Source organism: Cucurbita pepo, chromosome 13, assembly GCF_057944985.1.
Source record: "Cucurbita pepo subsp. pepo isolate OVF chromosome 13, ASM5794498v1, whole genome shotgun sequence".
Classification (NCBI taxonomy): domain Eukaryota; kingdom Viridiplantae; phylum Streptophyta; class Magnoliopsida; order Cucurbitales; family Cucurbitaceae; genus Cucurbita; species Cucurbita pepo.
In genome coordinates, this window is record NC_141810.1 from 4160607 (window position 1) to 4169495 (window position 8889).

An 8889-nucleotide genomic window follows, 5' to 3' on the forward strand; every position below is an offset into this window, starting at 1 on the left:
GAACAGTTAAGGAAGCTTTGGCTAGAACTGATAAAATAGACAGGTTGTTGAATTTTGTGGTGGCTTTTAGCTCATTTTAATTGATTTGCAAACCCACGGCGCACTTTCAAGGGTCATGTAGGGTGATTACTTCCATAATAGTTTTGTAATCTCTCATAACAGGGCTAAAAAATTTATTCATAACCCTTCGACTATGTTTAAATATCCTCGCAATGGAACTAAAGTATTAAAGATAATTTCCTTGCTCCCCTCTTCTTTCGATCAAGAGAACAATAAGAGAACAACTAAGCATGTAAAGTGGCCAACTAAGCAAACATGTAAATCATTAGTAACAACTCTTTAATAAACTAAAATCACACCGCAAACATACTTAAACTGCATAAAACTCTTCCGCCTCCCCTATAAGGCTTATCTCTCCATACAAACCGATTTCAACATAGAAATCAACATCCTAATCATGATAGAATAAGAAAAGAGAGGAAATGATTAAGAGTTATCAAGCTTTGTTGGTGTCCTTCAATGGAAGTCCCCCTCCTTTGAGCTCTCTCATCCACCTCTTTGCCTTAGTCTATCCTTCTCTTTTCCTTCTCCTATCAACGGCTGCTGAATTAGGATTCTTCTTCCTTCTTGGTTTTCTTTTGCCTTCGGTAGACATTAAAGGATGTCAGATATATTTCTGGTCTCAAGAAGAACCTGATATGTATTGGTCAGTTGGATAGCATAGGTTATGCATCAAAGTTTGGGAAGAGTTCGTGGAAGATTGTGAAGGGTGCTATGGTGGTAGCACATGGCACAAAATCTAGAACCTTATACACCACTACAGGGAGTATGAAAATGGTTGCGGTTGCTGGAGTGCTTCAAGTTCAAGTCTATGGCATAATAAACTTGGACATATGAGCGTCAAAGGAATGAAGATGCTGGTTGCAAATGAAGTTTTAGAAGGCCTAAAGTATGTTGACATAGGTCTTTCTGAGAGATGCGTTATGTGAAACAGAAACGAGTTAGCTTCTCAAAGGCTGCCAGAGAATCAAAGAAAGTACGATTGGAAATGGTCCATGCAGACGATTGGGGACCATCTCCAGTTTCATCACTTGGCGGATCAAAGTTCTAGGTCACCTTCATCGAGATTTCAGCAGGAAGGTATGGGTTTATTTCCTGAAACACAAAGTCAAATGTGTTTGTCACCTTCTAGAAGTGGAAGGCTGAAGTTGAAAATCACACCGGCTTGAAGATCAAATAATTGAGGTCTGACAGTGGAGGAGAGTACGACAAGTCAGAGTTTATAACATTTTGTGCAGCGGAGGGAATTAGATTAATGAGGACAGTTCCTGGTAAGGCAAGAAAAAATGGTGTTGCAGAAAGAATGAACAGAACATTGAATGAGCGGGCAAGAAGCATGAGGATTCATTCTGGATTGCCAAAGACATTCTGGGCCGATGCTGTAAATAATGCAGCCTACTTGATGAATAGAGGACCGTCAGTACCCTTGAAGTTCAAGTTGCCGGAAGGAACTCACGTACTCTCACTTGAGAACTTTTGGTTGTACTGCGTATGTTCACGTCAATCCAGAGAAAAGAGACAAGCTTGATGCTAAGGCTGTGAAGTGCTACTTCACAGGCTATGACTCTGACATGTTCGGGTACAAATTTTGGGACGACAAGAATAGGAAAATCCTAAGACATTGGGACGTAACCTTTGATGAAAAAGTCCTGTACGAGGTCAAAGAAAAGATAAACTTTGAGACCATGAAGCAAGTGGGAGTTGAGCTTGAGTCGCAGGAAAACTCACCCAATGATGTTAGAGCAGAAGCTCGTGAAACTCCTAAGACCGTTACTGAAGAACCAGACGTAGAGCAAGTTACACCTGAGCAGGTGTTGAGGAGATCACCCAAAGCTATCAGAGCACCAGATAGATATTCACCTTCATTACATTATTTGTCGTGACTGACGAAGGAGAAAAAGAGTCCCTTGATGACGACCTACAGTTGGAGGATACAACCAAGTGGGAGAAAGCCATGGATGATAGGATGTCTAGGCCTCAGAAATGCGTTGCTCTTTCATCTACTGAAGCTGAGTACGCGGAAATAGCTGAAGCTGGAAATGAGATGATATGGATGACAGACTATCTAGAAGAATTACGCAAGAAGCAGTGCAAGAAGATTCTTCAGGTACATAGTCAGAGTGACAAGCAGTTGGTGAGGAACCCGAGGTCTATCATTCAAAGACAAAACACAGAAGGCGATACCATTTGACTCGGAGGTCAATGGAAGATGGTGATGTGTTTGGAGAAGATAGAGGGTGTAAATAATCCAGCAAACATGTTGACAAAATGTGTTGACGTTGGAAGGTTGAGGTTGTGCAAAGCCTCAATTGGTATGGTGTAGTGAAGATTGAGAATGAAATTCTTAGTTGGCTGGATCGGTCTACAAGTGGGAGATTGTTTAGATATGGAGCCTGATGCCCATTTACAGTAAATATTTACTAAAGATCTGGTAGAGATATATACGGTAGATATTTCGTAAAGATCCGGTAGAGATATATATGGTAGATATTTCGTAAAGATTTAGTAAAGCTTTATTTAGTAAACTGAAACGATATATACCCCATCAAGCAATGCTTTCAAGATGTACTTTTATTCATTCTCTGTATTCTGTTTTGGTGTACATACCTGAAAAGTCATCAATAAAACCTTTAGCCAACATTCCTCCTTGAATTTTCTCTCTCCTGTTCTTTGTGTTCGTCTTGATCGAGGATATGTGTTGTTGTGCGATTCTAACAATTACTTCAATAATAATTTTGTAATTTCTAATAACAGGGCTAAAAAATTATTTATAACCCTTCAACTACGTTCATGTATCCTCGCAATGGAACTAGAGTATTAAAGATAATTCCCTTCTCCACTCTTCTTTCGAACAAGAGAACAATAAGAGAACAACTATGCATGTAAAGTGGCCAACTAAGCAAACATGTAAATCATTAGTAACAACTCTTTAATAAAATAAAATTACACCGTCAACATACTTAAACTACATAAAACTCTTCCACCTCCCCTGTAAGGCTTAGCTCTCCATACAAAATGATTTCAACGTAGGAATCAACATCTTAATCGTGAGAGAATAAGAAAAGAGAGAAACTGATTAAGAGTTATCAAGCTTTGTTTCTGTCCTTCGATGGAAGTCCCCCTACTTTGAGCTCTCTCTCTCATCCACCTCTTTGCCTTAATCTATCCTTCTTGGTTTCCTTTTCCTTCTCCTATCAACAGCTGCTGAATTAGGGTTCTTCTTCCTTTTTGGTTTTCTATTCCGTTCGGTGGCCCTCTTCTCTTTAGGTAATCTTCCTGATAAGACAACCCTAATCCTCAGCCCGATGATCCAAGCTTTTGTTGAAGCAAGAACCCTTGAATCAAAGAAATCAACGCCAACTTATACAAAATTCGGATCAATCAAGAGATAAGGCTAGAATTAGATTACCCTCTTAAGATAAAAGATATAGAAGCAAGATTTGGAATCTTGTTTTAAATTAAGTCAGTCCACAATAGAACTTGATGAATGCTTGATTGAATGGCTCAGATGCAAATCTACCACAAGAATTGCATGAAACTTAGAAATGGCAAAGATGATGCTCGAATTTCTAAGGGTAAAAGTCTCAATTTCAGATCAAAATTTCATTCATCCGAAATCTGCCTTTTGCATAATAATTTGTTGGTATTTAAGTCTTCCCACAAAAGAAACTTTCAATTCTTCAAATGCCACTAACATTTATCCCGATCCCCTTAAATATCCACAAAAGAAGAAGTCAATTTGACCCATAACTTCCACCCTTTTGCGCATTACAAAAATTATAAAATTAAAAATAATAAATCGCAATTTATAGCAACTTCATCCGCTACTTCAACCGTGCAAATATTCACTTCTGAAGCTCCAAATGGTCCTTCCTCAACCGAATCAGCTTGTAACACATGAAATGATTGTTGAACCGAGCCTATCTAATTTTGTAGATGAAGAATGAATACTTGTTGACTCTTGTTAGCCTTGGATTCTGTAATAGGTCTAGTTGGAACATTTGGAACACCGTGATTCTTATCAAGAACCATAATATTCCTAGACCATATATGGTATCATGTGTGGTGATGATTCAGTGCTGCCATAAGGCCTTTGTTTCATAGACTAGTATTTGGGTGGTCGAGAGATCATATAGATACATTATGAGATGAGAGAAACGAGTGCGACATGATGTTATAGTCCTACTTTAGAATTGTCATCTATTCTTTGGTATGTATGCACCCAGATAGGATCAAAACCATACCATCTACAGGGCATCAGTGTCGCTCAAACGTGGGTCGTGCCTCACCATGACATGCATGGATCACTATATTGTCGTGCCTCATCATGTGCATATACATGTATGTATCACGCAACACACACTTACACACATATAATAAATACATATATACATGCATAAATACATACATACCTATACATATACATAAACAAACAGATAGACACACACACACATATATATATATATATATATATGTGTGTGTGTGTGTGTATTATATTATGTATTTGTATATAGCACATATTTATACATTTTTATAATTTTCAACATTTTTATTTTTAAATGTGCAAAATTTACCATATATTCATTCTATATTCTTTTATTAAACAAGATTTGCCGAAAAATTTTAAAGATCCACTCAACCATAATTATTTATCGATAAAAAAAATAGTTAATTTCTATATTAGCTAATAGACTTCCAATTAAATAGTCTAGTTATTTTATAAGTAGTTTATTACAATTTTATTTTGATTTTTTATTTTTCATGTTTTAAACTTTAGCAATGGATCGATACATTATTCATTTTTTATTGAGAAAAATTCTTAATAAAGAAGAAATATAAAAGAAGAAATGGAGTTATACTTACCATGTTTGAAGAGATTTGAGCGTATATTCAACTCAACTCATGTGCTGCAATTAGTGAAAAAATATATGATCGGATTAAAAGTCAATCAAATCAATATAGAAATATCATTTAAAACTAAACAAACAATTACTTTGGATTCAACATGTTTTAGACCTAATTTAATTTTTTAGATGGTAAACTTTTTCAATCCAATAAATCCTTATCAAATAATGAATTCGCCTAATCTAATATTAAAATATTCACCTTACGGTTGATTCGAGTTGTTCGAGTAATTTAATAAAAATTAATTGATAATTTGTTTTTAAATACCCATTTAGATGACGTGGTTCTTGGAGTAACTATTTTAACACTCTAATACACATAAAATAATTTTTAAAAAACAAACAACAAAAACAAGATGCCAAATTTAAAAAGTTCCCACTACAGGTTATATTTTTCTAAACAGTCTGGTTGTGCTAATATTCTATGTAAATCCAACCATTTCATTTACAACCCAAAATTTAACCCTTGAAATAATAACAATAATAGTAATAAATCTCTTTCCTATTTTTTATTCCTAAATTATCCTATAAAATCCTTTGTCCCCCAATCTAAAAATCATAAACTCGCAAACAAAATTCATCATGGATCTTCCTCCAAAACCCACAAAACTCAATATAATATTTCTTCTTCTTTCTCTTTGAATTTCATTTTCTTTTTCTTTGTTTTCTTTCCATTGATCTTGTAGGCCTCGCTTGTTCTTCTACTTTCATTGGTTTTTGTTTGGAATCACTTCAAATGATTGTGGGTTTTTGTTCAAAACCCCGAATGGTTTATTGAAGAACTTTTTTTCCCGTGGATCCTTACTATTCTCGATCAAATTCGAAAATGTAACCAACAAAAAGAGATTGAATCATCTTTGATTTTTTTCGGTAGGTTACAGCAGCGAGAATCTCGGTCGTGATCGTACTGGCATTGGTGAGCTTAGCCACCGTGGACGCTATGAATCCGCGTCTAAGTTCGAACTCCCTGGAATTTCAGGCGATCAATTGTCGGAAACACTCAGCGTTGTTAACGGAGTTTGGCGGCGTCGGCGACGGAGTAACTTCAAATACTCACGCGTTCCGAAAAGCGATTGAACATCTCAGCACAATGGCGGCAGATGGCGGAGCTCAATTGGTCGTGCCGCCGGGAAAATGGCTGACCGGAAGTTTTAATCTGACTAGCCATTTCACACTTTTTATCGATAAAGAAGCTAAAATTCTTGCATCCCAGGTTCGACCTATCGAGTATTTTATTTTTATAAACCTAACACCTTTCGGAGTGGTGATTTGAATTTTAATCTGTAATCCAAAATAAATGAGTTAGATTTGTTCCTCATAATTTAATTTAATGGTGCAGAATGAATCAGAATGGCCACTCGTGAAAGTTCTCCCATCTTATGGGAGGGGAAGAGATGCTCCTGGTGGACGGTACAGCAGCCTCATCTTTGGAACTAATCTCACCGAGTGGTTATCACGGGTGATTATTTTTTCTTACCTTTTAACATTCTAATTTTTTTTAAATGGATTGCAAAATTATAACACGCTTCCGTGCTATCAGAATTAAATAAAAAAGAACTAAGGTAACTGAAAACATAAAAAGAACTTTTATAGAAAATAAAGTTGGGTCGGTGACATGGTGTAGATAACAACGGTACAATCGACGGGCAGGGATCTTCTTGGTGGGAAAAGTTTAAGAAAGGGGAGCTCAAGGTAACACGGCCATATGTGATCGAGATCATGTACTCTGATCAAATCCAGATCTCGAATCTCACTTTGATCAACTCACCTTCTTGGTTCGTCCATCCGATTTATAGCAGGTTTGGCTATTTCGCTTCCGTCCCATTATCCTTGTATTTTAGGATTATGCTTTGAAAAAAGTATGTCATTCAAATTCCTCCCGACCAAAAAGAATTTTTAATTATATATCATAATATGGGTGAAAATGCAGAAACGTGATTATCCAAGGGCTCACCATCTTGGCTCCAGTCACCGTACCCAACACCGACGGAATCAATCCAGGTTCCCTTCTTCTTCTCCTTTAAAACCTTAGGGTTCTTTTCTTCCTCAATCCCTCTCCCTAAATCTCCGTTCAATTTATCAGATTCTTGTTCCAACACTCGAATCGAAGACTGCTACATTGTCTCCGGTGACGATTGCATCGCCATCAAGAGCGGATGGGACCAATACGGTATCAAGTTCGGAATGCCGACCGAGGACCTCGTCATTCGCCGCCTCACTTGCATCTCACCAGATTCTGCAGGTATTGCCCTTGGCAGCGAAATGTCCGGCGGAATCCGCAACGTCAGGATCGAAAATGTTACAGCAATCACACACAGTCTTTCGTCAGAATCAAAACCGCTCGCGGACTAGGCGGTTTCGTCAAGGACATTTTCGTTCGAAGAATGTTTCTATCCACGATGAAATACGTCTTTTGGATAACTGGAGACTACAAATCGCATGCGGATGACAAGTTCGATCCCTCGGCATTGCCATTGATTAAGAACATTAATTACAGAGACGTGGTGGCCGAGAATGTTAATATGTCGGCAAATTTTGCCGGGATTTCAGGAGATCCATTCACGGATATTTGTGTTTCAAATGTGAAGATTGGATTGTCGGCGACGCCTAAAAAGTTGCAGTGGAACTGTACGAACATTGAGGGATTTAGTAGCGATGTGGATCCACCGCCATGTGCTCCGTTGGCTAAGGCAGCGAAAAGCGGTGGATGTGACTTTCCCGAGGATCAGCTGCCGATTGAGAATGTTCAGTTGAAGTCATGCTCGGTTGAAATTCCTACCTTCTCGTAAAGACTTTGTTTTTTTTTTTTTTTAATTCTGTGGAATAAATGATAATGAAAAATTTAATGAACATATAGATAAAATGAGAAGTTTTTAAATTTGAAACTAACCTATTTCAACTAGATTTGTAATATATCACTAAACAATAACTAATTGTAACTCAAAACCATCAAAATAATAATCTAAAATTGAAAAAGAGAGAATAAAAACAATTCCTATATATCCAAATATGTATGGATCCACCATGAAGTTTTTATATGGTATGATTACCATAGTGAACATGGATCAAACACGTGACCTTCAAATCTTCAGTCTGACGCTCTCCCAACTGAGCTATCCCTGCTATTTGCTAATGTAAAAATGCATAAGTAGAATTATCCCCGCTACAAAGTTTAAATCATTACGAAATATTTCACAAATGAAACATTCCCGAGATTGCACAGTCAAGTTAGGACTCTCGACACCATTGCGGTGAACATGGATCAAACACATAACACCTTCAAATCTTCAGTCTAACGCTCTCCCAACTAAGCTATCCCCGCTATTTTAACATAATAAAAATGCATAAGTAGAGCTATCTCTTCTATTTAATCACCGCTAATTAGTTGAGTTATACTTAACTTGACAATTGATTACAATCAAAATTAATATGTGTAACTTTCTATCAAAGTTTAAATCGCAAATAAATATTCACTCATTAATAGATGAAATAGTCTAATTAAGACTCCGGTTCAAATGCGGTGAACGTGAATCAAACACGTGACCTTTAGATCTTTAGTCTAACGCTCTCCCAACTGAGCTATCCCCACCATAAGAGAACGGTAAGTGATAAAGCCCAACGAAGTTTAGAGTTGTTATGTCTTGTGCGGCTTAGATTGATTGTTATTATATGGATTGTTATATGGATGTTGTTGTTTGTTGTCATGCCTATTGATTACGAAAATAATTACTTTGGTATCGCATTTGTGCATGTTATGATTTTTGAATGAAATAAATGTGATAAAGGTTACACCCTTTGTGTATCGGGTAACCAGCCACCATTGGTGACATGGGTGATTGATGAAATTTATAAACGTGGTAAGGGTTACACGTTGTGTGCATTGGATGCTGAAAGCTATTCTAGGTGAGTAGATTACATGCTATGT

General features: G+C 37.0%; 1 non-coding gene and 1 pseudogene across 1 annotated transcript; one reads left to right on the forward strand and one right to left on the reverse strand.

The window, feature by feature from the left end:
- The first annotated feature begins 6466 nt into the window (after positions 1 to 6466).
- Positions 6467 to 7853, forward strand: LOC147789674 (putative polygalacturonase; annotated as a pseudogene).
- A 627-nt stretch (positions 7854 to 8480) lies between these two features.
- On the reverse strand, positions 8481 to 8553 carry TRNAF-AAA (transfer RNA phenylalanine (anticodon AAA)). The gene has a single exon. It is a non-coding gene; the product is annotated as a tRNA-Phe (tRNA).
- Positions 8554 to 8889: the final 336 nt, after the last annotated feature.